This window comes from Vanellus vanellus (genome assembly GCF_965231255.1).
Source record: "Vanellus vanellus genome assembly, chromosome: 2".
NCBI classification, from domain to species: domain Eukaryota; kingdom Metazoa; phylum Chordata; class Aves; order Charadriiformes; family Charadriidae; genus Vanellus; species Vanellus vanellus.
In genome coordinates this window covers 59,247,667-59,256,470 of record NC_138906.1, presented here as the reverse complement: position 1 = coordinate 59,256,470, position 8,804 = coordinate 59,247,667, and positions in this window count along the sequence as shown.

The following is an 8,804-nucleotide window of genomic DNA, read 5'->3' as shown; positions in this document are numbered from 1 at the left end:
CATCCCATGCAATCTATGTGGGCTAAAGAAACACTCCATAAACATAAAGCCAAGAATTAAAATCTTAGCAAATGAAAGAGTTATTATGAGTCCAGTTACAAGCATGCTAAGACATATAGTCCAAATTAGCCAATTATTGAAGCTCATTCAATAACAATATCATTAAAACTACTATACACAGACTTAGTATCATCTGTGCCTTTCTTCGGTATCACGCTCACCCTTCCACTGGGCTCAAATGTCATTAACACTGGTCTTCTTTAGAAAAAGCAAAGGTTGGTTATAGTAAGCTGTCAGCATCCCAAGTTCTTTGCTATGGCTACAGTGCTAATATTTATGATTTCTTCTTCCTTTTTGCCAGGAGGAGAATGATGTTCTGCATTTCTTCTTCCTCACTTTAGGTCTGCTTGGGGGGCATTTTTATATGTTTGCTAACAGTCTGTTAACTTGTTCTTTCTTTGTTGGCTCACAGTTATAGGTTTTACCTAATTTGCAGACTTGTTCTTTGTTCTATTTGTTAACTCACAAAATTGATTGACTCAACTCCTAAGGCTTTGTTTTCTCTAGTGACCTGTGCTTGACAGTTTGTGGTTTGTAACTACAATCCTGAGGCCTCTGTTAGTGCCCTGTGCTTGAATTTTCAAGGCCTCCACTGTTATCTTGTACTTGCATTTTGGGAGGCCCAAAATGCCCTGTTTTTTTCCCCACAGCCTTCAAGCTGTAATTTCCAGATAATTTAACTAGTTTTATTAACACAGCCCAACAACCTGTAGCCAACATCTACTTGTTTTGGCAATATCATTGGTACATTATTACAATCACTTTGTAACTGGGCAGAACACCTCTCATTTCCTCATTTCTTAGTTTATTCAAGCAGGACCAAAAAGCAGGGCTCAAGGCTGGCAGGAAAATGCCCTATTAGAGGATGCTATATTGATTTTTTTTCTATACATTTCACAAGTGACATATAGGAGCATAGGCCATGCACGAATCTGCCTAGATACAGATTGGGCTAGGAAAGAATGTGTTTTCTGTATCTATAATGATATATTTATCCTTCCATTTCTATATCTATATAACTATAGATGAGAGTAACCTTCAAGCAAAAGTAACTATGAGGGAGTGTTTCTGGATGTCATTCATAGCAAAACTAGCATAATGGAACAAAAGAAGAGAGGCTCCTAGCCCACTGTTGGAAAACATTCTTTTTTGTGTGTTTGGCATGAGTTTCAACAGTCCAATATCAGAATTCCTTTCTCATTTCTGTCACAGACACTCCTGGGCCAACTTGCTTAACCAACCCTTGCTTCACTGCTGTACCACTGCTACGCCAGTCTTTTTCGATTACCCTCTTGAGAGGGGCAGGGAAAGAAGAAGGTCTAGAACTGTGAGTTTCCATTCATTTCTCTTCAGTTACCTAGAAAGAAGCTCTTGGTAGCTTGACATATGGGAAGTATGTTAAGCTTAAAGACCTGCGAAATTTGGATAGTTTTGAAAAAAACTACGGTTAAGTGGGAACAGCTGTTTTGCGTGGAACTAACAGACCAGCTATTTTAACAAGAGAAAGTCATCTTCCTGTTTAATAGAGGTGGCAAGCGGAACCAAGAATCTTCGCCTTAAACTTTTTAGATTGTATTTTTCATCACTTTGTTTCTATAGTTTCTGTGACCCATTAACAAACACTGGAGCCCTTTTAGGCAACGGAACCAGAGTTCCACTGGAAAGTTGGCAGCTCGGAGGGGACATACCAAGGGGAGATGCTGGCACTGAAGCTGAATTTGCCTATTTTACTTGATACGCCGGGAGTCGTTTAAATAGGAACTGTTTTATCAGTCACTATATTATGGAAGCAAAATTCAGGAAAGGAATCTGCTTTTGCAAGGGAAAAGTTCTTGAAAATTGATCACTGATTTAAGAATATAGCCAAAGCTTAGAAGGAGGAATTTCCTGCAGCTACGAAAAAAACATCCTGGCTACAGGCAAAGAATCTAGCCTTGATCCCTACTAAGTCAGTAGCAAAACCCCTGCCAACTAGATGACAGTAAGACTATAGCCATTAGGGGTTAAGCAACAGTATATATATAGATTTAATACATGAGGAACATCCAATCTGGAATAATTATCATCCCTCTAATAAGGGGTTCAAATCGCAGCAATCCTGACTCAACCTCTCATCTGTCAAAAACAGATAAATAGAGAATTATGGATTTCATTGCATCTGGCTGTTTCTTATGAAACCAAAGTTCTGCCCACTCAGCTTGGGCACGAGCGATCCCACAAAGGATGGCATGTTTTGTAAGAAGTTGGGAGACTGTCCAAGGGTTGTCAGCCAAAATCTCCCTTCCCTAATATTGTTATATAACGTGCTGTCAGCATCTGAGTGCTCCTACTACTCACACAATTTCCAAATGTGCTCAGTCCTTACTCAGGCAAAGTCCCTTGAAGGCTACTTGAAGCTTTGCCTCCGTAATGACATATTTGGGGCTTTCTATTAGCAGAAGAGACACCATGCCGGTGTGTAACTGGAGATACAGTGCTATATCAATAGCGTACTGCAGAAATACATGCTCATCAAACAGAGTCTCACTCTTGAAAAAATGTCAACGGCGCTTAATGCAAAATGGCTGGGACTACATACACTTATTTGTATTTATTTATAAAGACCAGAAAGAAAAGGGCAAAAACTTGTGAAAAAATGTAACTTATTGAGTGGTTTCATTTCTCTAAAATCTTAAGTGAGTTAAAATAATGAAGAAAGATCAAAAATGATAGATTATTTTCACTGAGTGTTGGCTTGAAGAGAAGGTGTTACACTTCTGATGGAATGGGTGACTTTACCACTACAAACTCCAAGTGATCAATATGGCAGTATCTCCACAGCAGGACGGAGGGAGTTCATCCATTCAATCAACTACCAGAGGCTTGCAGGACAGAATTTACAGGACAGGCAAACATTCCTCTTGTAAGTACCAGCTTATCTGTCTTTGGGGTAGTGCCAACAAAAAGACTTGAGTGCTTAAAATGGGATGTAGCCTTACAAAAGGACTTCGAACTAAAGCTGCAGTTCAAATAACTTTGCTCAACTGCTGTCCAACTCTAATTTCCAAAGACGCTTCCTTGCTTAGCTGTAAAGCTGTCCTGCAAGTGTGCATTTTTAAATACCCTAGGTAGCAACCTAGTCTTGACAGAAAAAAAAAATCAATGCTTAGTTCACACCTGTGCTTAGTTGCGATCCAAAACTTTGATGTTCTTCTGCCCAATTTTTTTAAAGTATTGATGTTGTATCTTACAGTAAGAAGTACAGTTCCCAGTGTTGGGATGAGCACCCCTTTTAGTGTATTCACAGTCAAATTCAGATGCACTTGTCTTTCTGACCCCATGAATCTCAAATTCTTTTCTCTACTACTTCCAAAGAGTGGAATATGAGTGCCGGCTGGCCACCACCAACATAGCCATTAGGCTGATGGTTAGGGTATTTTTTCCCGGTGACACAGGACCCACCATCACTGAATACCTAGACCAAGGAGGGAACCAAATCCAAGTCTCATATTCTAATTGTTAAGCTGGTACACAGAAGAAATTGCCAGCACTTCCACTTCAAACAAAACTTTTCATTTCTCTGCAAGAAAGGATGTCAGCACCTCTCTTCACAGCTGAAGTTCCCAAGAGGCTAGAAATGCCACTGCGGTTCTGAGGTAGCCTTCCTTGAGGTCAGAAATGGTCCAGATATTAGACTCACTCTATTTTGAATGTTTCTGTGAGAAACGCGCTCACTGTATTGAATTTTAGTCCGGGGCAAATTCGGTGGAGCAAAGAATATTTATTACAGCGCTGGGAGTTACACAGGGGGTTTCTCCTCCTGTGCCTCATTTTTCCCTTTACAACCGCTTGTTTTTATTTTGTATTCCTTATAATTATTCATGTTTCTTCTTGGAACATAGTTTGCATAGTCAATGAGTTTTTGGAACACGACCCACCCCCAAATACATAAACAATGAGTTCTGGGAATGCAACCCACCCCCAAATACATAGTCAATGAGTTCTGGGAATGCAACATGCCCCCCTCCCAGGCGGCATGCTTCCTCCGGGGTCTTCCTGATAGTCCATGGAGGGAGGGCCAAAGTCTTTATCACCATGTCCTTCTTGTGGCTTCTTCACTCCTTACACTTCTGTGGTTATCTTAGCTAACTACACCACCCTTTGTTCTGCAAATTTTCGGTAGTTCTAACTGTTGCTTTCGTCTGATATCCTATTTAAAACTATCCCTTTTCCAAACGCATAGCAAGCACACACCCATCTTAGCTGAAGCCATAGCGAGCACACATTCATTTTTAGCTGAAGCAAAATTTTTGCCAAATTACTTATTACAATTCCACCCTTTTTCTTTTTATCATCTAATTTTGCTGAAGCGTTTTACATTTATCTCGCAGGATTCTTCTATTTTAGCAAGAATTTGAGTGGCTTCTTCGAAGTTTTCTTCTTTCTTGGTTTTTCTCAAGATCATGATTTTCTGAGGAGTGGTTGCCACTTGCAGTCTTTGGACTACACTGTGAATTAATCTTATGAAACAGGATAGTTAAACAAGGCAGAAATAATAAACTTTCAAAAGGCACACAGCAGAATCAGTCTTAATTTCTTCCACCAAGCTATTTTCAGTAATTCATTTCACCAACTGGCATTTACCATTGAATTTAGAATGCCCAGTTTTTACATATCCAGAACAACTCATCCGGTGCCTGCTAAAACTCTTTCATTGTATCTTCTACATTCTCTTAATATTGTGAGCTGTTTTTCATTCCTGAGAATGGATTCATACCCTCCTTCTTACGTTTAAAGAGACTACTTTTTGGTACCCGGGTGTCGTGGTTTAGGCCAAAATCCGCTACTGGGACCTGGCGGACCCCAGATGGGACCGACAGAATGTTTTCATTAAGAAACGAAGTTACTGAACAAAATTGGTTCTGTTTTACCTCAAACTAGGACACCGGGTACAATTTTTGGCTTTGTTTTGAAACGTTAGGTATGACTTTGGTTTTTAAGGAAACCAAGTTCGGGTGAAATTTGAATCTATTTTTAAGACTTTATTTTTTTACATGGGGTCTCCCCCATTTGATCTGAAAAGTTCCCCCCTTCCCAAGTCAAACAAGTGAGGGTATAATTCCATTCCAGGATTTCAATCGGACTCAAACTTGCACATCTCCACAGCCACTCTTCAGTCATTAAAGGTCCCCCCACAGACTCAGCAGTCAGTCACATTTCATTCTTTAGCTATGTCTGTTGCTAGATTTAAAAACAAGTTTTGTCCAAGAGTGGGGAATCCTAACTCTTTTTGTAACTGTTTTTGCAGCTTCTTGGTATATGCTCTTGTTTTGTACTTTTAATTTTTTTTCTTCTCTGTTTTGTGACCTTTGTCACGCCCTTCACTAGTTCTTCCTTCACCATATCTTGTACTCCCTCTTTGTCTGGAATATCCCAGTGACCTGCCTTAGTGAAGCAGAGCCTCTTTTTTTTTTCCTTTTAGGACACCTTACTTTTAATCTTGTTCCACCTATTCCTAAATTCTGTCCAACTCAATATTCTTGTCCGCCGTATTTGCACACTTTTAAACTCTCACCGGTATAACATTGGTGATTGATATGTGTGTGCACAGTCATAGTATAAAAGGACTATCTACCCCAGGAGACCGTCTGAGAGCACTTCTGGCATTCGTCACCAGATACTAGAGATACCACTAGTGATAATACCACTAGAAGTGGAGGTCCAGCATGGCTTATACTCCTACCTCTCGTGCCTATTGGGGTGCTTCCAACAGCCGAGAAATAGTTCTTCTTGGCAGCGAGTACAGAGGCCAACCTGGTCTTGCCCTCCATCCTCTTTTAGTTCGGTATCTCTGATTCTTGTGGCACAGTAGGGTTTTTTCTTCAGTCCTGGAACTCGTATTGGAGTTGATATTTTAAGGATCTATAAACATTCTGGTTGGGTCGGTCCACATTACGTAATTTTCTGTGGATTCTGCAACAATAATATCTAATCTACTTACACTTATCTATTGGGGTATACTCACATCAGATCCACTAAAGATCGAAGACTTGGGAGAGGTACTGCTCCTGTCTGCCACGGGGACCTAAAATGACCTTATTACAATTATTACACTTAAACCGTATATACACGCAACAATTACAATCGCAGCAAAGTAGGGTCGAAGGGGTTGGATGCCACTCTAGTCCGAAGGCACTTTTAAGGCTTTTGCTGTCTCTCGCTCTTATGCAGCAGTACTGACTCTTATGCATCTTCTGAAAGCTCTCCAGGGCTTTTTCCTGTCAAAGCAAAAACACCAGACTTCCTTCTCATGGTTAATTTCCGTATGCATACTTCGAATCTGTATAGATAATGCCTTCTTTTCTCTGGAGATAATCTAAAGCTCTCTTCAGAGTGTATAGTTCACAACTCTGGGTTGACTAATTCGCTGTTAATCCTTCTTCAATTACTGCTTTTTTTTTCCCCTATTGATGACGACATAACTACTTGCTCTCTTTCCATCTATACATCAGGAGGAATCGTCTATAAAAAATTTTTTGGATATTTTTGTTGTTGTTGTTGTTTTTGTTTTATATATATATATATATAGGGCATCAGTGTGTTTATTAGGTCTCCTCTTATCCTGGTTTGGTAATTTATAAAGTCTAAACAATCATGTTCCATCTCCTACTTGTCTGTCTATACAAGAATTGTGAAGGATTCGTGTTTCCATCTACTACGAGGGTAAAATCATTCCTTTCCATTAAAATGGTTTCGTATTTCAAAATTCTGGAATCTGTTAACCACCGGCCAGAATTCTGAGATAAGATAGTTCTCACAGTGTGGGGGGGTATATGTACGATTAGGGTTCTTCTGGAAGTTAATTTTTGGCTTTTTTCTACTAATATTGCTGTGGCCACTACTTCCTGTATGCATGTGGGCCACCCCCAACATACTGGGTCTATTAATTTTGAATAGATATGTCACCGGTTTTCTTTCTCCGACGCATTCCTGCATTATGACTCCATGCGCTATCCATTCTTCTGCGTTTACAAAAAGGTGAAATGTTTTTTCTAGGGAGGGGAGGGCTAAAACCGGGACTTTTATTAGCTTCTGCTTTAATTCTTTAAATTGCTCTTGTTCTTCTTCTGTCCACTTTATTGGACCTTCTTTTACTAGTTTGTCATACAAAAATTTTACTGATTGAGTGTATCCTTTAACCCATAATTTACAGTACTCTAGTAACCTTAAAATCTTCTTTATTTCTCATTTCATTCTTGGGACACTTAGTGCTGTAATTGGTTCTGGATTGATTTTTCTTTTTCTTTCACTAATTAAATGCTCTTTCTTTCTTTTTGTACAAACTGCAGTTTTGTTGTTGAGACTCTTAATTCTTGTTCTTAAAAAAAAAATTTCAGCAAACATATCGATGTCACCTTCTGACTTTTTGCTCTCTCTCTCTTGATACCAAGAGATTATTTACATATTGCAAGATTCTTACTTTGGGTTCTGCCTGGAACTCCTCTAAAATTTTCTCTAGTGTCTGTTCAAATAGATTTGGGGATTTTGTGAATCCTTGAGGCAGGGAGGTCCAGCGGAGTTGCTGCTTCTTCCCGGTGTCTGGATCTTCCCATTCAAAGGCAATTTCATAATACAAGACTTCTCAGCTCCTGAGTCTACTAAAAAGGTGTAAATTTCCTCCTGGGGGCCTAATTTTAAATTTATCAAGGGCTCACTAATTCTTTCTTCCCCCAGGAGGTAGAGCCTTTGACACCCTTAATTGGTAGTGTATTCTTCCTGTTGACGTAACGCTCGATCTCTCTTTCGCCTGGGACACTCTTTCTTAAAATGTTCTTCTTGCCCACAATAGTAACACTTTCCACCGTCTGGGGCTCCTGATTTCATTCATATGGGCTTTTTTAAGCGGTGGCATATGGGCTCCTTGTATCTTGTATGGTCTCATCCCTGGCCTTGGATTCTGGAGCGCTGTAGTTTTTGTTATTTCTTTTACAGTCGCTACCATTAGTTTTGCTTTTTCCCTCTGCTTCTCTTCATCGCGCCTCACATATATACTTTTTGTGCTTCTCGTAACAACTCATTGATTCTTCTCTTATGCCAGTTTTCCATCTTTTTCATTTTTTTTTTTTTTCTTAATATCTGGCCAGGCATGGGTGACAAAATTTACTTTTTAATAATTCCTGGCCAGCCACAGTCTCTGGGTCATTCTTAGAAAACTGCTGAATATTCCTTCGGAGCCTCTCCAAACACTCCGTCGGAGATTCCTCTTTCCCTTATTTACTTATTAAAAATTTTGCTCACATTTGACCCCCTCAGGGCTGCTTCTTTAATTCCCCTTATAATTAACGTCCGATAATCAGACACGTTTCTCCTTCTTGCGGGGTCATTTTGATTCCAATCAGGTCTTTGTAGGGATAACTTTTGGTCCCCCGCCACTCTATGAACGTTTTTCCTTTCTTATATTCTCATCCCTGCTAAACAAATCATTTATCTGTCTTCCGGGGAGAACAAAGTTCCCATGATGGATTGCATTTTTTCCCAAGTGTATACATTTGGACTTAAAAATTGGTCTAATTGTTCTGACAAACTTAGGAGATCTTCCAACAATTTCTTCATTTCTTTTTTAAAGTTCTTGACTTCTGTACTGGTTAGGGGCACATTCACAAATCCTGCCCCATTTTGAACTCCTGGCATCGGGACTTCCCATAAAGGATGCAGCCCGATTGGTTCCGTCATCTTCTCATTTTCTTCCACTATGGACATCCTCA